Source organism: Bufo gargarizans, chromosome 1 (genome assembly GCF_014858855.1).
Source record: "Bufo gargarizans isolate SCDJY-AF-19 chromosome 1, ASM1485885v1, whole genome shotgun sequence".
In the NCBI taxonomy this organism is placed as follows: Eukaryota; Metazoa; Chordata; class Amphibia; order Anura; family Bufonidae; genus Bufo; species Bufo gargarizans.
The window spans coordinates 167,984,672-168,009,266 of NC_058080.1; positions in this window are offsets into that span (position 1 = coordinate 167,984,672).

Here is a 24,595-nt window from a genome sequence, read left to right on the forward strand (position 1 = left end):
CACTATATATGGACTAAGTCCTCACCCTGATATGATAATGTCTGAGACACTTAGTCGATATATTTTGATCAAAACACATCTAAGCCCGCCACCAAGCGTCAAGGTGGTCTCAGGTCAGGCGGGTCCTACGCTAAACCTACCTAAGCCGTTGGGCTTCTATGTTCAGGAGCGCAGACCCCGCACATATGGTGTGCTGCTCCTAGTAACCTCCATGTGCATCAAGCAACCAATGGGAGGAGGAGCAAGCACAGCCATATGTACCACCTAATTAAGGCGCTCATTGGATAGAGGAGGGGGGCAAAAGTGCAGAGGAATGCTACTCCCAAGATACTAGGTGCGCATTCACACTTGAAGGTGCCACTCCCTCAAGCAAACACTACATAAACAAAAAAAATCACAGAAAAAACTAAGATAAAAACATCCTGCACGATATGATACAAATTTGCGGATGTCCCTGGCCATATTATTGAAGAAAACCACAGAAACAAGATAATAATGCACTTATTAAAGCAGATGCAAGCACTATATATGGACTAAGTCCTCACCCTGATATGATAATGTCTGAGACACTTAGTCGATATATTTTGATCAAAACACATCTAAGCCCGCCACCAAGCGTCAAGGTGGTCTCAGGTCAGGCGGGTCCTACGCTAAACCTACCTAAGCCGTTGGGCTTCTATGTTCAGGAGCGCAGACCCCGCACATATGGTGTGCTGCTCCTAGTAACCTCCATGTGCATCAAGCAACCAATGGGAGGAGGAGCAAGCACAGCCATATGTACCACCTAATTAAGGCGCTCATTGGATAGAGGAGGGGGGCAAAAGTGCAGAGGAATGCTACTCCCAAGATACTAGGTGCGCATTCACACTTGAAGGTGCCACTCCCTCAAGCAAACACTACATAAACAAAAAAAATCACAGAAAAAACTAAGATAAAAACATCCTGCACGATATGATACAAATTTGCGGATGTCCCTGGCCATATTATTGAAGAAAACCACAGAAACAAGATAATAATGCACTTATTAAAGCAGATGCAAGCACTATATATGGACTAAGTCCTCACCCTGATATGATAATGTCTGAGATACTTAGTCGATATATTTTGATCAAAACACATCTAAGCCCGCCACCAAGCGTCAATTGTATCATATCGTGCAGGATGTTTTTATCTTAGTTTTTTCTGTGTTTTTTTTTGTTTATGTAGTGTTTGCTTGAGGGAGTGGCACCTTCAAGTGTGAATGCGCACCTAGTATCTTGGGAGTAGCATTCCTCTGCACTTTTGCCCCCCTCCTCTATCCAATGAGCGCCTTAATTAGGTGGTACATATGGCTGTGCTTGCTCCTCCTCCCATTGGTTGCTTGATGCACATGGAGGTTACTAGGAGCAGCACACCATATGTGCGGGGTCTGCGCTCCTGAACATAGAAGCCCAACGGCTTAGGTAGGTTTAGCGTAGGACCCGCCTGACCTGAGACCACCTTGACGCTTGGTGGCGGGCTTAGATGTGTTTTGATCAAAATATATCGACTAAGTGTCTCAGACATTATCATATCAGGGTGAGGACTTAGTCCATATATAGTGCTTGCATCTGCTTTAATAAGTGCATTATTATCTTGTTTCTGTGGTTTTCTTCAATAATATGGCCAGGGACATCCGCAAATTTGTATCATATCGTGCAGGATGTTTTTATCTTAGTTTTTTCTGTGATTTTTTTGTTTATGTAGTGTTTGCTTGAGGGAGTGGCACCTTCAAGTGTGAATGCGCACCTAGTATCTTGGGAGTAGCATTCCTCTGCACTTTTGCCCCCCTCCTCTATCCAATGAGCGCCTTAATTAGGTGGTACATATGGCTGTGCTTGCTCCTCCTCCCATTGGTTGCTTGATGCACATGGAGGTTACTAGGAGCAGCACACCATATGTGCGGGGTCTGCGCTCCTGAACATAGAAGCCCAACGGCTTAGGTAGGTTTAGCGTAGGACCCGCCTGACCTGAGACCACCTTGACGCTTGGTGGCGGGCTTAGATGTGTTTTGATCAAAATATATCGACTAAGTGTCTCAGACATTATCATATCAGGGTGAGGACTTAGTCCATATATAGTGCTTGCATCTGCTTTAATAAGTGCATTATTATCTTGTTTCTGTGGTTTTCTTCAATAATATGGCCAGGGACATCCGCAAATTTGTATCATATCGTGCAGGATGTTTTTATCTTAGTTTTTTCTGTGATTTTTTTTGTTTATGTAGTGTTTGCTTGAGGGAGTGGCACCTTCAAGTGTGAATGCGCACCTAGTATCTTGGGAGTAGCATTCCTCTGCACTTTTGCCCCCCTCCTCTATCCAATGAGCGCCTTAATTAGGTGGTACATATGGCTGTGCTTGCTCCTCCTCCCATTGGTTGCTTGATGCACATGGAGGTTACTAGGAGCAGCACACCATATGTGCGGGGTCTGCGCTCCTGAACATAGAAGCCCAACGGCTTAGGTAGGTTTAGCGTAGGACCCGCCTGACCTGAGACCACCTTGACGCTTGGTGGCGGGCTTAGATGTGTTTTGATCAAAATATATCGACTAAGTGTCTCAGACATTATCATATCAGGGTGAGGACTTAGTCCATATATAGTGCTTGCATCTGCTTTAATAAGTGCATTATTATCTTGTTTCTGTGGTTTTCTTCAATAATATGGCCAGGGACATCCGCAAATTTGTATCATATCGTGCAGGATGTTTTTATCTTAGTTTTTTCTGTGATTTTTTTTGTTTATGTAGTGTTTGCTTGAGGGAGTGGCACCTTCAAGTGTGAATGCGCACCTAGTATCTTGGGAGTAGCATTCCTCTGCACTTTTGCCCCCCTCCTCTATCCAATGAGCGCCTTAATTAGGTGGTACATATGGCTGTGCTTGCTCCTCCTCCCATTGGTTGCTTGATGCACATGGAGGTTACTAGGAGCAGCACACCATATGTGCGGGGTCTGCGCTCCTGAACATAGAAGCCCAACGGCTTAGGTAGGTTTAGCGTAGGACCCGCCTGACCTGAGACCACCTTGACGCTTGGTGGCGGGCTTAGATGTGTTTTGATCAAAATATATCGACTAAGTGTCTCAGACATTATCATATCAGGGTGAGGACTTAGTCCATATATAGTGCTTGCATCTGCTTTAATAAGTGCATTATTATCTTGTTTCTGTGGTTTTCTTCAATAATATGGCCAGGGACATCCGCAAATTTGTATCATATCGTGCAGGATGTTTTTATCTTAGTTTTTTCTGTGATTTTTTTTGTTTATGTAGTGTTTGCTTGAGGGAGTGGCACCTTCAAGTGTGAATGCGCACCTAGTATCTTGGGAGTAGCATTCCTCTGCACTTTTGCCCCCCTCCTCTATCCAATGAGCGCCTTAATTAGGTGGTACATATGGCTGTGCTTGCTCCTCCTCCCATTGGTTGCTTGATGCACATGGAGGTTACTAGGAGCAGCACACCATATGTGCGGGGTCTGCGCTCCTGAACATAGAAGCCCAACGGCTTAGGTAGGTTTAGCGTAGGACCCGCCTGACCTGAGACCACCTTGACGCTTGGTGGCGGGCTTAGATGTGTTTTGATCAAAATATATCGACTAAGTGTCTCAGACATTATCATATCAGGGTGAGGACTTAGTCCATATATAGTGCTTGCATCTGCTTTAATAAGTGCATTATTATCTTGTTTCTGTGGTTTTCTTCAATAATATGGCCAGGGACATCCGCAAATTTGTATCATATTGTGCAGGATGTTTTTATCTTAGTTTTTTCTGTGATTTTTTTTTGTCTACCAAGCCATTGAAGCCAACCATATAGTAAACCAGGTCCAAGTTGGAATCGCAATTCGATTATGTCAAGTTATAATAATCGAATTTCGATTTTAACTTAGCACTGCTATATGCCATATTAGTTAGCCTAATATGGCATATAGCAGTGCTAAGTTAAAATCGAAATTCGATTATTATAACTTGAAAAAATCGAATTGCGATTTCAACGTAATTCTCAAATCCGACAGTACATTCTAGTATATGGAGATGTTCCCATGGTGATGGGGACGCTCCATGAGCATGGAAGTCGGCAGAAGCGGCAACGGGCACTGACTGGACAGCTAAGTTTAATTCGCTATGCGATTATATTACTGCTTTTTTTTTTTATAAATAGAATAATTATAATACCTGATAATTATTATAATTATACTATTTATAAAAAAAAGCAGTAATATAATCGCATAGCGAATTATACTTAGCTGTCTCTATAGTCAACTTTCCTATATCATTGCTAGAATTAGCGAAATTGATGAATATTTAGCTAAAATGAAGATGCAGAATACTTCGTTATCTTCGTTTTGTGATATATGACGAATACATTCGTTATCTTCGTTTTGTGGAATATGACGAATACATTCGTTATATTCGTTTTGTGGAATATAACGAATATATTCGTCAATTCGCTAATTCTACCAAGCCATTGAAGCCATATTCCATGCTTATGGAGCGTCCCCATCACCATGGGAACGACTCCATATACTAGAATGTACTGTCGGATTTGAGAATTATGTTGAAATCGCAATTCGATTTTTTCAAGTTATAATAATCGAATTTCGATTTTAACTTAGCACTGCTATATGCCATATTAGTTAGCCTAATATGGCATATAGCAGTGCTAAGTTAAAATCGAAATTCGATTATTATAACTTGAAAAAATCGAATTGCGATTTCACTAGGAGAGTAGCCTTTAAGTTAAAATCTAAATTCGATTATTTAAATCGCATATTAATCGCGATAACAAGAATAATGACGAATATTCGATTTCGACGAATATAAAACGAATATTCTATCGAATATTCGCGAATTTCGTCGAAATCGAATATGGCACCTGCCGCTCATCACTACTCGTCATCATGTGTTGATCCCATAGGCGTTTGTGATGTGAGATCATGTGCCTTCGCAAAGCAGTTGTACCTAGGTGGGTGTTGGACTTCCCACGACTCAGTTTCTTTTGGCACAGGTTGCAAATGGCATCACTGTTATCAGAGGCAGACACACAAAAAAAATGCTACACTGCTGAGCTTTGCAATGACTGCATTCTGGTAGTGGCAACAGCATGCGTTGATTGGCGTGCTGTCTGGCTGACCCTGGGTACCGATACATGCTGTCTGACTGTGCCACTAGCTCCTTGCGATGACCTCCCCTGCTTCCAACTCGTCTCCTCCTCCTCTCTGTCTCCCCATCTGAACTTTCCACCTGTTCTTCTCCTCTTCGAGCGGGCACCCACGTGACATCCATGGACACATCGTCATCATCAACTGCTTCACTTGTATCTGACAACTCAGCAAAGGAAGCAGCAGCGGGTACAACATCATCATCATCACACCGTACGTCCATGTGTGTAATGCTGCCTGACTGAGACATATCCCTGTTATCTACATCCTCTGGCAATAATAGTTGCGTATCACTAATTTCTTACAACTGATGTGTAAATAACTTCTCTGACAGATCAAGTGAAGCGGCTGTGGTGCTAGTGTTGGTGGTGGCGGCAGGCGGGCGAGTGGTAACTTGAGAGGTGTCCAAAGCTGAGCTGGAGGAGGATGGTGCGTCAAGGTTCTGAGCGGAAGCTGTAGAGGATTGGGTGTCCTGTGTTAGCCAGTCAACTATGTCCTCAGAACTTTTCAAGTTCAGAGTACGTGGCCTCTGAACACTGGGCATTATTCTAGGGCCTAAAGAAATCACAGGACCACGACCACGACGGCCCCTGCGGGGTGGCCTGCCTCTGCCTGTCATTGTTTTTAGATTAGTTGTACTATGCGGACAAGCTACTGTGACACCAGATATGAGTGGTGTCACTGTTCACTGGCAGTAGTTGGCACATTACACGCTGACGCTGTAGGCCTGACACACACGCTTGCAGCCAAGTAACTGCAATTATATTACAGTCAAAATTGCATTTTTTTTTTAATGCAATCTATTTTGACACCAGATATGAGTGGTGTCACTGTTCACTGGCAGTAGTTGGCACAGTACACGCTGACGCTGTAGGCCTGACACACGCTTGCAGCCAAGTAACTGCAATTATATTACAGTCAAAATTGCAGTTTTTTTTTAAAATGTAATCTACTGTCTGTGACACCAGATATGAGTGGCACTGGTGGCACTGTTCACTGGCAGTAGTTGGCACAGTACACGCTGAAGCTAAAGGCCTGACACACACGCTTGCAGGCAACTAACTGCAATTATATTAGTCTAAAAAAATTTTTTAATTTTTTTTATGTAATCTACTGTGACACCAGATATGAGTGGCACTGGTGGCACTGTTCACTGGCAGTAGTTGGCACAGTACACGCTGACACTGTAGGCCTGACACACGCTTGCAGCCAAGTAACTGCAATTATATTACAGTCAAAATTGCTGTTTTTTTTTTTTTATGTAATCTACTGTCTGTGACACCAGATATGAGTGGCACTGGTGGCACTGTTCACTGGCAGTAGTTGGCACAGTACACGCTGACGCTAAAGGCCTGACACACACGCTTGCAGGCAACTAACTGCAATGATATTACAGTCCAAAAAGTTTTTTACTTTTTTTTATGCAAGCTACTGTGACACCAGATATGAGTAGTGGCACTGGGCAAGTGGGCAGAGTATACGTTGTGGGCCTGACACACACGCTGGCAGGCAACTGCAATTAGATTACAGAGGGGAAAAAAAAAAAAGCTGACTGATGTACTAGCCCTAAAAAGGGATTTTTGGGGTGCTGTCAGGACGCTGTCCTTACAGCAGATCAGAAGAGTCTTTCAGGACTGGAGTGGACACTGAATACACTGGCCTAGCTATCGATTTCCCTTATTAAAGCAGCAGCAGCTACACTGTCCCTCCTCTCACTAAGAATGCAGCTTCCGAATGAATCTAAGATGGATGCTGTCCTTGCTTTTTGCTAGGAGGTGGGAGGGTCTAGGAGGGAGGGTATACTGCTGATTGGCTGGAATGTGTCTGCTGACTGTGAGGTACAGGGTCAAAGTTTGCTTAATGATGACAAATAGGGGGCGGACCGAACATCGCATATGTTCGCTCGCCACGGCGAACGCGAACAATCGATGTTCGCCGGCGAATAGTTCGGGACATCTCTACTCTTCTCTTGAAGTCTACTCTTATTATTCTCCTTTGTCCCAAATATAGCAAGTTACCTTACTTAGGGTAAAACCCATTGTACCCCCCAACGAAGAAGCTCTCAAGCTTCAAAAATGTTAAAATTGTTACTACCAGCTTTTTACTGTTATACTACGGTATTGTTAAGTATCTTATGTACTTTTTATGTTTTCTTAGTTCTGGAACACATGTGTATAGCTTTCCACTCAGGGAACAGGATGTGGGACGGACGCTCTCTCTCCTGGAGGCTGCCACGATGCTCCACTACTCCAAAATCAGACACCCCTTCCGCAGACTGGAACAGATATCCATGAGAATTTATTTTCTTTACTCACCATGACAGACCTCAAATTATAATCATTCAATGTAAAGGGACTTAGATCCCCTCCTAAAAGATCACAAATCACAAGGAAAACCTATAACTGGTAAGAGTGTATTGCCAGCAGAGGTTGGAATAGAATGCCAAGTCCCAGTATCAGAACCTGATAGGTCTATGACTCGGCCCTCCATTAGTCAGAACACAGCACACAGGAGAGATCATCTGAACAATCAGCCCACTGCTAGACTCCTCCAGAACACGCCCGCTGTGGGTAGAAAGATCATTACATTTAGTTGCTAATGACGCTGTTGTATCACCAAGGGGCATGGATAAGCAGCATGTCTCTCGCCAAAGCTGGAGATTCCACTGCTGGAGCCTGGACAGGTAAGTTAGTGACATATGCACATGGAAAGGAAAAATACATGCCACTAGAACTTACTAAATGGTAAAACACTGGGTAACACTGACATGGAAAAGTGCCTGGGATTGCAATCTGTAAAAACCAGTATCAGGCAGCTGCTGCCAAGGCAGATAAGATTGTGGGGTGCATCAAAAGAAGTATAGAAGGGAAGGAATTTTTCCACCTAAAATTGACTTCCACCTCATGAGGTTTTTTGTCTTCCTCTTGATCAACTTGCAGAATTTCCAGTGTTTTTTAAGCTATGGCCTATCCTTGCATTGACTTCAAGCTGCCACCACTACAATATTCCTGGTGCTTTGTCTCTCTGGTGCTGACATCTGTCAACAGAGCTACACAGAACAGCTGATCTGCGGGGATGCAGGGTGTCTCCCGACGATCAGCTAGTGATGGCCTATCCCAAGTATAAGCCATCAGTTAAAAAACTCTGGACAACTACTTTAAGAAGCACTGTATTGTGTAGGTAAGTCACTCAACATACTATCTGAATGGATGTGGATATGCATAATTACTCACCAAAACGACTAATTTTAGAAAACCAACAGACTTTCTTTTAATGCAATTCTAACCCTACATCTTAGAATGTCTTGTAAAAAGAGAGTTGTCTATCAAGTGTCTAATTCTCCCTAGATGCCCAATCTTCTGAGCTCTCCTCTACCCATGAAACAATTATCACACATGGGCGCTTTCAGGTTTTGAAAAGAATTAAGATTTTCTGCTGTTCTTTCCACTTTCTGCCTTCTGATCATATATATTATTAACACTAACATTTTCACAGGAATTACAACATGTAGAGAACAGTCAGGTCCTGATACCCAGCTTACTCCTACCTCATTTGCCTCTAACTTGATGGCTGTTTCATCAAATTACACAGTTTGCGTCCGACAAATGTATTGTTGACAATGCTCATTGGTATTTGTTCATTATATGCTCTTAAAAGCCCATTTTCATTAGCAGCAAATATGCAACAGTATTGTGCCACTTCCATCCATCTTGCCAAAAGTTTCTTAACATTTTAAAAGTAAAATTCCCTATTTCTGATTGTCCTTTTTAATAAATCCTTGCATTTTCCACTAAATAAAATTCTGAAGCAATTTTTCTTATCACTGGACATTAATATTTTGTTCTCTAATTTCTCCTCAAAGTGTTTAAATACATTGACAAGTGGGCATTACCATTTGCACTGTCCAAAGGATGTGTCCCTAGACAGTCTGCCATGTCAATGATTTGAAAGCACAGTAGGTCATGATACACTGCTCTGATCCAGCATTACCTATGCATGACACCAAAGGGGTTCTGGTCCCTATTTCTTTTTTTTTTTTACAGAATCAGATTGTAATTTAGATGTCTTTTATTACAGTGTGGACACACAGTCAGGTTTCTATATGCCATTGTGACAGCGAAAACAAGGAGTCAATAAAAAAAAAAGGAAAAGTTGTATTTATCCTTTATACTTTCTCTCCTTTTATGATCCACTCTTCATTTTTCCTTCCAAAACTGCATGCAGAAACCTGATTGTGTGGCCTCCTAATGCAAGGTATCGCTACATAGCCAGTTCTGGATCACAAAAGCAAGTTATATGATGTGTGTGCGTTTAAATTACAATTTGCACATGATCCAAGCTGCATAGCTTTTTCTCATTATGTATGTCAGTGAAGTTAGTCATGAAACTAAAGAAGTTTCAATGCCAAAGTTCATAATGATGGAATGACTTTGTCAAATGTCCTTCTGAGATTGGGTCCTTGCACTGGCTTTTGTACTACTATTGCTACTCTCTGAGAATGTTATTATCTTTATTTTAATTGTTAGTATGTATCAGCCTTGATTGGCCACCACATATTAGTGATTGGCCACCACATATTGTTGCAATGTATAGAGTTATAGTTACATTGTATTTCAATACTGGTCATTGCAATCAGACTGGTTGTTAACAAGACTCCAGAACTGGACTTCATCTATAGCCATCACCTATCTAGGATACAACCAGTGTCTACCACTACCTGCTGGACTTACAGTAAGTCCAAATTAGGACAACCAAATGGTCGCATGAATAATATTATGAAGCACATGTCAACACTGGCAGGTGACAATTATTCAGCAATAGAAACTCAAAGATGGATGACAGGAACTGAAAAATGATGATAAATGGATGATGCCACAAACAGATGGAGATGTCAGTCAGGTTATAAAACAGACAGATGATGACAGGTAATGAACTAGATAGATAAAGAAATGAAGCATAGCGAACATACAATAACTGATCCTGATTCTATCTTCCCCTGAATATTTCCATAGTTCTATCCCAGAAAACTGACCCTCAAACCAAATACCAGTGACCCTCACTGTCCCCGAAAATTGTTTCAAATCAAGGGAACAAACAAACTATATCTTATTCAACAAGATCTGGATAAGAGTAATTGCAAGAATGAAACTACCCAGACAAAGATCTAGTACATCAGGAACTAAATACTAGGTGCAAGAATTTGTTGGATACAAATGCAAAAAGCTTATGCACTGACAAGATCCCAACAGAGACCAAATATAAAGATCTCACAAATAAGACCTGCACCAGAGCTCAATTGACCCACCGTAATGGATCACCTGTGGGACAGTTGCATAGCAACTGCTCAAAGTAATAAACAGGAGAGCACTAAATAATAAAGGAATAAACCTGCTGGTAGTAACAGCTATGCTAGTAAGTAGTGTGTGAGAAGGTATGTAGTACTCCATTCTGAACTGGTTGGTAAGATATTGTTTTCATTTATGAAATTAGTCTATAATGTAAGATTTGACCTCTATGTGTCAATTGTGTTAACTGTTGTTATATAACACTGAGACTAATATAATTTGGTAGGACTTTGGATGCCATTTATGACAATTTTTTTTATTTTCTTTGTTTTGCCATCAAGACTATTTTGCCATTGCCGGTTTACCATTAATTTCATATTTAAAAGTATATTGTGTGCACTATACATATTACACTCTATAAATATTGTTGTCCTACAGTTACCTTCTGCTGGAACAAGCACGGTGAATGAAACAGGAAGTGCAATGGTGTCCTTTGTGGTGAAACTTCACTAGGTAATGGTATCCACACAACAAATACAGAGGCTTACAGGTCTCCAGATAAGGTGTGTTGGTAGCCTCAAACTGGTGACAAGTACAGTTCTATTCACTGAAATTTGATCAAATTCAGAAATAATGAAGATAAAAATGGAGATAAAAAGGGCACTATTGCTATAAAACAAGAAGCTAAGTGCATGTGGAGATGAAAACAGGTAAACCAATTCAATGCCTTTTGAGAGTGCACTACTATTTTTCTCAAGCTCATAAAACAGTATAAAAACTTCTGCAATAAATCACTCCAAACAGAAAATGACATACTGAGATTGAGGCTAAGATAGGCATAGTGGTTGGCAAATCAAACGACATGCTGAGAGTTACTCTATGATAAACAGAACAATAATAATAATCTAATAAAATTACAGTGTTCAAATGAGGTACAATAAAAATAATGTGCTATAAAGAACAACATGAACAGAACACAACAAATTACACAGATAGAACACATAAGGTAAATAATGACAGTATGAAAATACAATGCCCCGTATAGAACAATAAATGGTAAGTACACAATCGCCCATGCGGTCTCCCATCTTGACATTACTCATACCCAACTCTAGCACAGCTATCAAGATCAGACAGGATAGGGTACCTATAGAATATTTTGAAGTGCCTGCTGAATGCAAACTATTTAATGAACTCTATCTCATTAAGCCCATCGGGAGACATAATATTGAAGTTAAAAATCCAATATGCTTCATAATTGATCAATGAATAATACCTATTCTTGACCTGATTGGAAATCTGTTCTATCGGGATTAACTTAAGATGAGAAGAGAAATGGAGCTGCTATCTAATAGATCTTCTAATCGTTACCAGATCACCCAGTTAATTTTAATTATTTCCAAGGAACCACAGAAGGTATCTGTGGAAATATCTATATCTTCTGTGTACATTAAAAGGTTGACTGATCTTGTTGTTATGTTAGAGGACACATCTTTTAAGAAGGACATTGAGTTGGAATATAATTTTTTGAATCATGTTCAAAAGGCATTATTTCAAGATTGTTTAGTAAATGCTCTGCTATAGCTTGCTCGGCTTTGGTGCGAGTGGGCAAAATAATGGATCAACTTTTATCTTTTCATGGTTGTTTGGATAATTTCAATGTTAACAGTTCAGTTACCAACAGATTAATCAAATATGAACTGGTCCTCATACATAAAAAAGTTAATTATAATACAACTGACTATGCCAATCAGATAAGAAAATGGCTGAAATCTGATGTGGGAATTTCACAGATTCCAACCAGAGAAGATTCCCAATGAGAAAATCCCAAATTAGAAGGCATCCCTTTTATGAAGAAAGATCATATATTTATTAATTCAAAAATAAAATTATCAAATAATAAAAATAGAATAAATATCAAAATAATAAATAAAATCAAAATAGTACTAACATTTAAATAAAAATAATAATATTAGGGATGTCAATCCTATCTCTCAAATGACTTCTGGTAACACTGGGACTTGGACCCTACATCTGGCTGTTGTTCCTCACGTTCCACAGTGGAAGGTACTTCCTCCATTGAATCTGTGTCCAGGTGTGAACAGGTACTTAGTACCAATTCTATTAGAGATACTAAAAACGTTGAATTGTGGTTTGATGCTGTACAGATGTAGCAGGGTTAGCACTCAAACTCTTAACTCAAACGTCTTAAATCATTGTGTTATCTTGAAACAAAAGCCATTGAAAAGCAATTGAAGGTGTTTGCTTAGTTTAGATAACACATCTCAGAAATCTCAGAAAGCAGTGTTAACTCTACTACATCGGTACAGTGGCCTTTCCTGGCTGGGCCATCATAACTTGAAACCAGGTTCACTGTACACCGTATAGATACTACTTTAATCAATCCTGATATAAAATCTCTATAAATAAATCCTTAAATAAAGATTATCCCGCGGTGAACATAATTGCAGTTTGCGTACATCTACAGGACTCTATAATACTGCGTCTGTTAATAAAGTGTCTTTTTTTAGGTTCCCGCATCGACATGAATATTGTGTTACCATCCCTAGGCAGCTTCTACCCCAATGCTGTGGTCTGTCCCTCCCATCCCCACTCAGCCCCCTGGTCCTCAAACATGGCAAAAGAGGACAAGGAGATGCCAAGGGGGCTGAGGTAATTGAAAGCAAAATAATAAAAAGTCAGTAGAAATATCTGGTACTTCATCTACCGAAGCAAAATAAGAATCTAAATATAAAAATTTATCCAGTTATTCGGTGGATCTTTTTGAATTATCATTATTGGCCAAAGGTATATTGGCATTTTGCCCTTCTATGTTTCATAATATTTTTTATTTATTGATTTTAATTAGTATGTTAGAAAACACAACCGTCCATTACTGGGGTTAATCCTTCTTCCACTAGTGAACTTAATAATGATATTAAACTCCAATTTTCACCCAATTTATAATAGAGGGAATTAGTTGGATACATATACCTTCCTAGTCAGCAAGGATTTATTTATTTATTTTGGAATAAACAGTCATTAGTTTCAAAGGTAATTTTTACCCTAAGGTGAGGAAAGTCATTAAAACCAAGAGTCAGCACACTACCAATGTGATCAGACTGGCTGATACGGGAGGAGGGGCAGTTATTATGGATCCAGACAAATAAATAATCCGCAGCACTCGCTGGTAGATGATGAAAATAGTGGTGATTTCTTCACTCAAGCAGCCAGTATACAACGACCTTTCGACCTCAGTTGGTCTTTATCATGCAGTGGTAAACTGCTTGATAAAGACCAACTGAGGTCGAAACGTCGCTGTATACAGGCTGCTTGAGTGAATAAATCGCCACTATTTTCATCATCTACCGGCGAGTGCTGCGGATTATTTATTTGTCTGGATGAGTTGGGACCCCCAGCCAGGATCCCTATCTGCCCGCACCATTTGGCTTGTAAGCCATTTCCTGGTCAGTACCCAAATGAGTGGGATGAGTAGTGCTGCCAACCCCTAAATTTTCTCAGTTATTATGGATCGCAATGTTTACATTTCAGAATCAATGAGTATGCTATATTACACTTAATTACTCAGTGTTATTTTGAGGAATATACCATTCTCATTAAGGGAGCTCCTAACAATGACCTCTTAAAAAAATAAGATTACATTTTTACAGGTCACACATTACAATACAACTATATTTTATTTTTTACCTAAAATTTACAAATCAATCACTTATCCCCAGGTCATCCCATAATTTCAGGTATAAGGTCGATCACAGGACACCTTTTTATAGTTTGTAGATTTATTTATTCAGGAGTAGAGATGAGCGAACTCGAACTGTATAGTTCGGGTTCGTACCTAATTTTGGGGTGTCCGTGACACGGACCCGAACCCGGACATTTTCGTAAAAGTCCGGGTTTGGGTTCGGTGTTCGTTGCTTTCTTGGCGCTTTTGTGACGCTTTCTTGGCGCTTTTTGAAAGGCTGCAAAGCAGCCAATCAACAAGCGTCATACTACTTGCCCCAAGAGGCCGTCACAGCCATGCCTACTATTGGCATGGCTGTGATTGGCCAGAGCACCATGTGACCCAGCCTCTATTTAAGCTGGAGTCACATAGCGCCGCCCGTCACTCTGCTCTGATTAGCGTAGGGAGAGGTTGCGGCTGCGACAGTAGGGCGAGATTAGGCTGATTAACTCCTCCAAAGCACTTGATTAATTGATCGATCTGCAGCTGTGCATCATTGAGCTGCTGATACTCAATTGCTCACTGTTTTTAGGCTGCCCAGACCGTTTGTCAGTCACTTTTTTCTGGGGTGATCGGCGGCCATTTTGTGTCTTGTGCGGTGCTGCGACCAAGTGCATCCAAGCTGCGACCAAGTGCATTTAACCCTCAATGGTGTGGTTGTTTTTTGGCTAAAGCCTACATCAGGGTGAAGCTGTCACAACAAGTGCATTTAACCAGCAATAGTCTGTTTATTTTTTGGCCATATACTACATCAGGGGCAAGCTGCGCCCATCACCAAGTGCATTTAACCCTCAGTAGTGTGGTTGGTCAAGCTATCACACCAAGTGCATTTAACCAGCAATAGTCTGTTCATTTTTTGGCCATATACCACATCAGGGGCAAGCTGCGCCCGTCACCAAGTGCATTTGACCAGCAATAGTCTGTTCATTTTTTGGCCATATACTACATCAGGGGCAAGCTGCGCCCGTCACCAAGTGCATTTAACCCTCAGTAGTGTGGTTGGTCAAGCTGTCACACCAAGTGCATTTAACCAGCAATAGTCTGTTCATTTTTTGGCCATATACTACATCAGGGGCAAGCTGCGCCTGTCACCAAGTGCATTTAACCCTCAATGGTGTGGTTGTTTTTTGGCTAAAGCCTACATCAGGGTGAAGCTGTCACACCAAGTGCATTTAACCAGCAATAGTCTGTTCATTTTTTGGCCATATACTAAATCAGGGGCAAGCTGCGCCCGTCACCAAGTGCATTTAACCAGCAATAGTCTGTTCATTTTTTGGCCATATACTACATCAGGGGCAAGCTGCGCCTGTCACCAAGTGCATTTAACCCTCAGTAGTGTGGTTGGTCAAGCTGTGACACCAAGTGCATTTAACCAGCAATAGTCTGTTCATTTTTTGGCCATATACTAACATCAGGGGCCAGCTGCGCCCGTCACCAAGTGCATTTGACCAGCAATAGTCTGTTCATTTTTTGGCCATATACTACATCAGGGGCAAGCTGCGCCCGTCACCAAGTGCATTTAACCCTCAGTAGTGTGGTTGGTCAAGCTGTCACACCAAGTGCATTTAACCAGCAATAGTCTGTTCATTTTTTGGCCATATACTACATCAGGGGCAAGCTGCGCCTGTCACCAAGTGCATTTAACCCTCAATGGTGTGGTTGTTTTTTGGCTAAAGCCTACATCAGGGTGAAGCTGTCACACCAAGTGCATTTAACCAGCAATAGTCTGTTCATTTTTTGGCCATATACTAAATCAGGGGCAAGCTGCGCCCGTCACCAAGTGCATTTAACCAGCAATAGTCTGTTCATTTTTTGGCCATATACTACATCAGGGGCAAGCTGCGCCTGTCACCAAGTGCATTTAACCCTCAATGGTGTGGTTGTTTTTTGGCTAAAGCCTACATCAGGGTGAAGCTGTCACACCAAGTGCATTTAACCAGCAATTGTCTGTTCATTTTTTGGCCATATATATACTACATAAGGGGCAAGCTGCGCCCGTCACCAAGTGCATTTAACCCTCAGTAGTGTGGTTGGTCAAGCTGTCACACCAAGTGCATTTAACCAGCAATAGTGTGGTTATTTTTTGGCCATATCCCAGTCTAATTCTGTCACTAAATCCATACCGGTCACCCAGCGCCTAAATACTAGGCCTCAAATTTATATCCCGCTAAATCTGTCGTTACCGCTGTACTGTTGTGGCTGGGCAAGTTATTTAGTGTCCGTCAAAGCACATTTTTTGTTCAGGGTTGAAATACAATTCCCAATTTAGCAATTTCATAATTTAGTGGTTTCTGCTATATCAGAGCTATTTGAAATCTATCCCTAAAAGGGTATATAATATTCAAGGTGCACATAGGGTCATTCAGAATAACTTCACACACGCTACTGTGCATTTCCAAGTCTAATTCTGTCACTAAATCCATACCGGTCACCCAGCGCCTAAATACTAGGCCTCAAATTTATATCCCGCTAAATCTCTCGTTACCGCTGTACTGTTGTGGCTGGGAAAGTTATTTAGTGTCCGTCAAAGCACATTTTTTGTTCTGGGTTGAAATACAATTCCCAATTTAGCAATTTCATAATTTAGTGGTTTCTGCTATATCAAAGCTATTTGAAATCTATCCCTAAAAGGGTATATAATATTCAAGGTGCACATAGGGTCATTCAGAATAACTTCACACACACGCTACTGTGCATTTCCAAGTCTAATTCTGTTAGTAAATCCATACCGGTCACCCAGCGCCTAAATACTAGGCCTCAAATTTATATCCCGCTAAATCTCTCGTTACCGCTGTACTGTTGTGGCTGGGAAAGTTATTTAGTGTCCGTCAAAGCACATTTTTTGTTCTGGGTTGAAATACAATTCCCAATTTAGCAATTTCATAATTTAGTGGTTTCTGCTATATCAGAGCTATTTGAAATCTATCCCTAAAAGGGTATATAATATTCAAGGTGCACATAGGGTCATTCAGAATAACTTCACACACACGCTACTGTGCATTTCCAAGTCTAATTCTGTTAGTAAATCCATACCGGTCACCCAGCGCCTAAATACTAGGCCTCAAATTTATATCCCGCTAAATCTCTCGTTACCGCTGTACTGTTGTGGCTGGGAAAGTTATTTAGTGTCCGTCAAAGCACATTTTTTGTTCTGGGTTGAAATACAATTCCCAATTTAGCAATTTCATAATTTAGTGGTTTCTGCTATATCAGAGCTATTTGAAATCTATCCCTAAAAGGGTATATAATATTCAAGGTGCACATAGGGTCATTCAGAATAACTTCACACACACGCTACTGTGCATTTCCAAGTCTAATTCTGTTAGTAAATCCATACCGGTCACCCAGCGCCTAAATACTAGGCCTCAAATTTATATTCAGCTGAATTTGAATACAATACATTGGGCCAAATAATATTTTTGTTGTTGTGGTGAACCATAACAATGAGGAAAACATCTAGTAAGGGACGCGGACGTGGACATGGTCGTGGTGGTGTTAGTGGACCCTCTGGTGCTGGGAGAGGACGTGGCCGTTCTGCCACATCCACACGTCCTAGTGTACCAACTACCTCAGGTCCCAGTAGCCGCCAGAATTTACAGCGATATATGGTGGGGCCCAATGCCGTTCTAAGGATGGTAAGGCCTGAGCAGGTACAGGCATTAGTCAATTGGGTGGCCGACAGTGGATCCAGCACGTTCACATTATCTCCCACCCAGTCTTCTGCAGAAAGCGCACAGATGGCGCCTGAAAACCAACCCCATCAGTCTGTCACATCACCCCCATGCATACCAGGGAAACTGTCTCAGCCTCAAGTTATGCAGCAGTCTCTTATGCTGTTTGAAGACTCCGCTGGCAGGGTTTCCCAAGGGCATCCACCTAGCCCTTCCCCAGCGGTGAAAGACATAGAATGCACTGACGCACAACCACTTATGTTTCCTGATGATTAGGACATGGGAATACCACCTCAGCATGTCTCTGATGATGACGAAACACAGGTGCCAACTGCTGCGTCTTTCTGCAGTGTGCAGACTGAACAGGAGGTCAGGGATCAAGACTGGGTGGAAGACGATGCAGGGGACGATGAGGTCCTAGACCCCACATGGAATGAAGGTCGTGCCACTGACTTTCACAGTTCGGAGGAAGAGGCAGTGGTGAGACCGAGCCAACAGCGTAGCAAAAGAGGGAGCAGTGGGCAAAAGCAGAACACCCGCCGCCAAGAGACTCCGCCTGCTACTGACCGCCGCCATCTGGGACCGAGCACCCCAAAGGCAGCTTCAAGGAGTTCCCTGGCATGGCACTTCTTCAAACAATGTGCTGACGACAAGACCCGAGTGGTTTGCACGCTGTGCCATCAGAGCCTGAAGCGAGGCATTAACGTTCTGAACCTGAGCACAACCTGCATGACCAGGCACCTGCATGCAAAGCATGAACTGCAGTGGAGTAAACACCTTAAAACCAAGGAAGTCACTCAGGCTCCCCCCTGCTACCTCTTCTGCTGCTGCCGCCTCGGCCTCTTCTGCTGCTGCCGCCTCGGCCTCTTCCTCCGCCTCTGGAGGAACGTTGGCACCTGCCGCCCAGCAAACAGGGGATGTACCACCAACACCACCACCACCTCCGTCACCAAGAGTCTCAACCATGTCACACGGCAGCGTTCAGCTCTCCATCTCACAAACATTTGAGAGAAAGCGTAAATTCCCACCTAGCCACCCTCGATCCCTGGCCCTGAATGCCAGCATTTCTAAACTACTGGCCTATGAAATGCTGTCATTTAGGCTGGTGGACACAGACAGCTTCAAACAGCTCATGTCGCTTGCTGTCCCACAGTATGTTGTTCCCAGCCGCCACTACTTCTCCAAGAGAGCCGTGCCTTCCCTGCACAACCAAGTATCCGATAAAATCAAGTGTGCACTGCGCAACGCCATCTGTAGCAAGGTCCACCTAACCACAGATACGTGGACCAGTAAGCACGGCCAGGGACGCTATATCTCCTTAACTGCACACTGGGTAAATGTAGTGGCAGCTGGGCCCCAGGCGGAGAGCTGTTTGGCGCACGTCCTTCCGCCGCCAAGGATCGCAGGGCAACATTCTTTGCCTCCTGTTGCCACCTCCTCCTTCTCGGCTTCCTCCTCCTCTTCTTCCACCTGCTCATCCAGTCAGCCACACACCTTCACCACCAACTTCAGCACAGCCCGGGGTAAACGTCAGCAGGCCATTCTGAAACTCATATGTTTGGGGGACAGGCCCCACACCGCACAGGAGTTGTGGCGGGGTATAGAACAACAGACCGACAAGTGGTTGCTGCCGGTGAGCCTCAAGCCCGGCCTGGTGGTGTGTGATAATGGGCGAAATCTCGTTGCAGCTCTGGGACTAGCCAATTTGACGCACATCCCTTGCTTGGCGCATGTGCTGAATTTGGTGGTGCAGAAGTTCATTCACAACTACCCCGACATGTCAGAGCTGCTGCATAAAGTGCGGGCCGTCTGTTCGCGCTTCCGGCGTTCACATCCTGCTGCTGCTCGCCTGTCTGCGCTACAGCGTAACTTCGGCCTTCCCGCTCACCGCCTCATATGCGACGTGCCCACCAGGTGGAACTCCACCTTGCACATGCTGGACAGACTGTGCGAGCAGCAGCAGGCCATAGTGGAGTTTCAGCTGCAGCACGCACGGGTCAGTCGCACTGCGGAACAGCACCACTTCACCACCAATGACTGGGCCTCCATGCGAGACCTGTGTGCCCTGTTGCGCTGTTTTGAGTACTCCACCAACATGGCTAGTGGCGATGACGCCGTTATCAGCGTTACAATACCACTTCTATGTTTCCTTGAGAAAACACTTAGGGCGATGATGGAAGAGGAGGTGGCCCAGGAGGAGGAGGAGGAGGAGGAGGAAGAGGGGTCATTTTTAGCACTTTCAGGCCAGTCTCTTCGAAGTGACTCAGAGGGAGGTTTTTGGCAACAGCAGAGGCCAGGTACAAATGTGGCCAGCCAGGGCCCACTACTGGAGGACGAGGAGGACGAGGATGAGGAGGAGGTGGAGGAGGATGAGGATGAAGCATGGTCACAGCGGGGTGGCACCCAATGCAGCTCGGGTCCATCACTGGTGCGTGGCTGGGGGGAAAGGCAGGACAATGACGATACGCCTCCCACAGAGGACAGCTTGTCCTTACCCCTGGGCAGCCTGGCACACATGAGCGACTACATGCTGCAGTGCCTGCGCAACGACAGCAGAGTTGCCCACATTTTAACCTGTGCGGACTACTGGGTTGCCACCCTGCTGGATCCACGCTACAAAGACAATGTGCCCACCTTACTTCCTGCACTGGAGCGTGATAGGAAGATGCGTGAGTACAAGCGCACGTTGGTAGACGCGCTACTGAGAGCATTCCCAAATGTCACAGGAGAACAAGTGGAAGCCCAAGGCCAAGGCAGAGGAGGAGCAAGAGGTCGCCAAGGCAGCTGTGTCACGGCCAGCTCCTCTGAGGGCAGGGTTAGCATGGCAGAGATGTGGAAAACTTTTGTCAACACGCCACAGCTAACTGCACCACCACCTGATACGCAACGTGTTAGCAGGAGGCAACATTTCACTAACATGGTGGAACAGTACATGTTCACACCCCTCCACTTACTGACTGATGGTTCGGCCCCATTCAACTTCTGGGTCTCTAAATTGTCCACGTGGCCAGAGCTAGCCTTTTATGCCTTGGAGGTGCTGGCCTGCCCGGCGGCCAGCGTTTTGTCTGAACGTGTATTCAGCACGGCAGGGGGCGTCATTACAGACAAACGCAGCCGCCTGTCTACAGCCAATGTGGACAAGCTGACGTTCATAAAAATGAACCAGGCATGGATCCCACAGGATCTGTCCGTCCCTTGTCCAGATTAGACATTAACTACCTCCCCTTAACCATATATTATTGGACTACAGGGCACTTCCTCATTCAATCCTATTTTTATTTTCATTTTACCATTATATTGCGAGGCTACCCAAAGTTAATTGAACCTCTCCTCTGTCTGGGTGCCGGGGCCTAAATATATGCCAATGGACTGTTGCACTGGTGGCTGACGTGAAGCCTCATTCTCTGCTATGACATGCAGACTAATTCTCTGCTGACATGAAGCCAGATTGTCTGTTACGGGACCTCTCTCCTCTGCCTGTGTGCTGGGCCTAAATATATGCCAATGGACTGTTGCAGTGGTGGCTGACGTGAAGCCTCTTTCTCTGCTATGACATGCAGACTAATTCTCTGCTGACATGAAGCCAGATCCTCTGTTACGGGACCTCTCTCCTCTGCCTGTGTGCTGGGCCTAAATATATGCCAATGGACTGTTGCACTGGTGGCTGACGTGAAGCCTGATTCTCTGCTATGATATGAAGACTGATTCTCTGCTGACATGAAGCCAGATTGTCTGTTACGGGACCTCTCTCCTCTGCCTGGGTGCTGGGCCTAAATATATGCCAATGGACTGTTGCAGTGGTGGCTGACGTGAAGCCTCATTCTCTGCTATGACATGCAGACTAATTCTCTGCTGACATGAAGCCAGATTGTCTGTTACGGGACCTCTCTCCTCTGCCTGGGTGCTGGGCCTAAATTTATGACAATGGACTGTTGCAGTGGTGGCTGACGTGAAGCCTGATTCTCTGCTATGATATGAAGACTAATTCTCTGCTGACATGAAGCCAGATTGTCTGTTACGGGACCTCTCTCCTCTGCCTGGGTGCTGGGCCTAAATTTATGACAATGGACTGTTGCAGTGGTGGGTGACGTGAAGCCTGATTCTCTGCTATGACATGCAGACTGATTCTCTGCTGACATGAAGCCAGATCCTCTGTTACGGGACCTCTCTCCTCTGCCTGGGTGCTGAGCCTAAATTTATGAAAATGGACTCTTACAGTGGTGGGTGACGTGAAGCCTGATTCTCTGCTATGACATGAAGACTGATTCTCTGCTGACATGAAGCCAGATTGTCTGTTACGGGACCTCTCTCCTCTGCCTGGGTGCTGGGCCTAAATATATGCCAATGGACTGTTGCAGTGGTGGCTGACGTGAAGCCTCATTCTCTGCTATGACATGCAGACTAATTCTCTGCTGACATGAAGCCAGATCCTCTGTTACGGGACCTCTCTCCTCTGCCTGTGTGCTGTGCCTAAATATATGCCAATGGACTGTTGCACTGGTGGCTGATGTGAAGCCTGATTCTCTGCTATGATATGAAGACTGATTCTCTGCTGACATGAAGCCAGATTGTCTGTTACGGGACCTCTCTCCTCTGCCTGGGTGCTGGGCCTAAATTTATGACAATGGACTGTTGCAGTGGTGGGTGACGTTAAGCCTGATTCTCTGCTATGACATGCAGACTGATTCTCTGCTGACATGAAGCCAGATCCTCTGTTACGGGACCTCTCTCCTCTGCCTGTGTGCTGGGCCTAAATATATGCCAATGGACTGTTGCACTGGTGGCTGACGTGAAGCCTGATTCTCTGCTATGATATGAAGACTGATTCTCTGCTGACATGAAGCCAGATTGCTCTGTTACGGGACCTCTCTCCTCTGCCTGGGTGCTGGGCCTAAATATATGCCAATGGACTGTTGCAGTGGTGGCTGACGTGAAGCCTCATTCTCTGCTATGATATGAAGACTGATTCTCTGCTGACATGAAGCCAGATTGTCTGTTACGGGACCTCTCTCCTCTGCCTGGGTGCTGGGCCTAAATTTATGACAATGGACTGTTGCAGTGGTGGCTGACGTGAAGCCTGATTCTCTGCTATGACATGCAGACTGATTCTCTGCTGACATGAAGCCAGATCCTCTGTTACGGGACCTCTCTCCTCTGCCTGGGTGCTGGGCCTAAATTTATGAAAATGGACTGTTGCAGTGGTGGGTGACGTGAAGCCTGATTCTCTGCTATGATATGAAGACTGATTCTCTGCTGACATGAAGCCAGATTCTCTGTTACGGGACCTCTCTCCTCTGCCTGGGTGCCGGGGCCTAAATATCTGAGAATGGACTGTTCCAGTGGTGGGTGACGGGAAGCCAGATTCTCTGCTATGGGACCTCTCTCCAATTGATTTTGGTTAATTTTTATTTATTTAATTTTTATTTTACATCATTTCCCTATCCACATTTGTTTGCAGGGGATTTACCTACATGTTGCTGCCTTTTGCAGCCCTCTAGCCCTTTCCTGGGCTGTTTTACAGCCGTTTTAGTGCCGAAAAGTTCGGGTCCCCAATGACTTCAATGGGGTTCGGGTTCGGGACGAAGTTCGGATCGGGTTCGGATCCCGAACCCGAACATTTCCGGGAAGTTCGGCCGAACTTCTCGAACCCGAACATCCAGGTGTTCGCTCAACTCTATTCAGGAGTTTATTACACTCCTATGGTGTCTTAGGGATACTTCCCATTTGATCTCTTTTATCTCCACTACAATTCACACATTTATTTTCACACTTTATGTTAGTCCTTTGCTTTCAATATAGATTACTCACTGGGTAAGAGCCCATCCATGAAACACTTCATTCTCACTCTACTCTATTAGAAAACATTACATTTTTGTTGGACAGTTTATCTTTCATTTTACATCTCAATGTTTTAATTTGATTTTTTTTTTTTTCTTCAACAAAACTATGGTTAGTTATGCTAATCTGTCCATGGGGCTATTTGAGTCGCTTTTTATTATGCAGTCCCTCCTCTTTCATTTTGTCCGCTTTAATAAGAGATCCATTAGTGATTTAGTTTTTATTTGGTTAGATATACATCAAGAAGCCATTTAATTTGTAGATTTATTAAACACCAGTCACTTAGGCCTCCAGTTCACCCTATATTAGTCCCCCCAGAAATTTAGTTTATGGACCTCGTAAAAACACTAACACCACTATCAAGACTAAAGCACATGCAAACATTAACCTAGAATTAGTGGAAATTTACCCTTTGACTAAATAACATGCTACACAGCCAATACCAACATATTTGCAGAAACGTTACCAGATTTTGTCAGAGAGAAGGGGTACCCCAAAGAAATTATGCAGGCATCCTACAACAAAACAACAATTGTCAAAAGAATGTATTTCTGGGATAAACAAGATAAATAAATTGGATAATTCACATTATAATTTTAATTGTGTTACTACATTCAAGTTCATATGTACAGATTAGAGAAATTCTAACAAAAAAATTGTGAATTATTCAAAATGATACAATATTGAAAGGGTTAATACCCCCCAAACAGTCAATGACATTTAATAGAACTCAAACACTGAGCAGCTTCATTTCTCCCACTGTATGGAGCTCTGTCAATAAAGGGATGACTGAACAGAGGCTATCATTTTTTCCCACATTAAAAGGAGCCTTTAAATGTAGTAGTGCCAAAAGTATGTTTTGCAATAATTTGGTTTATAAAACCACT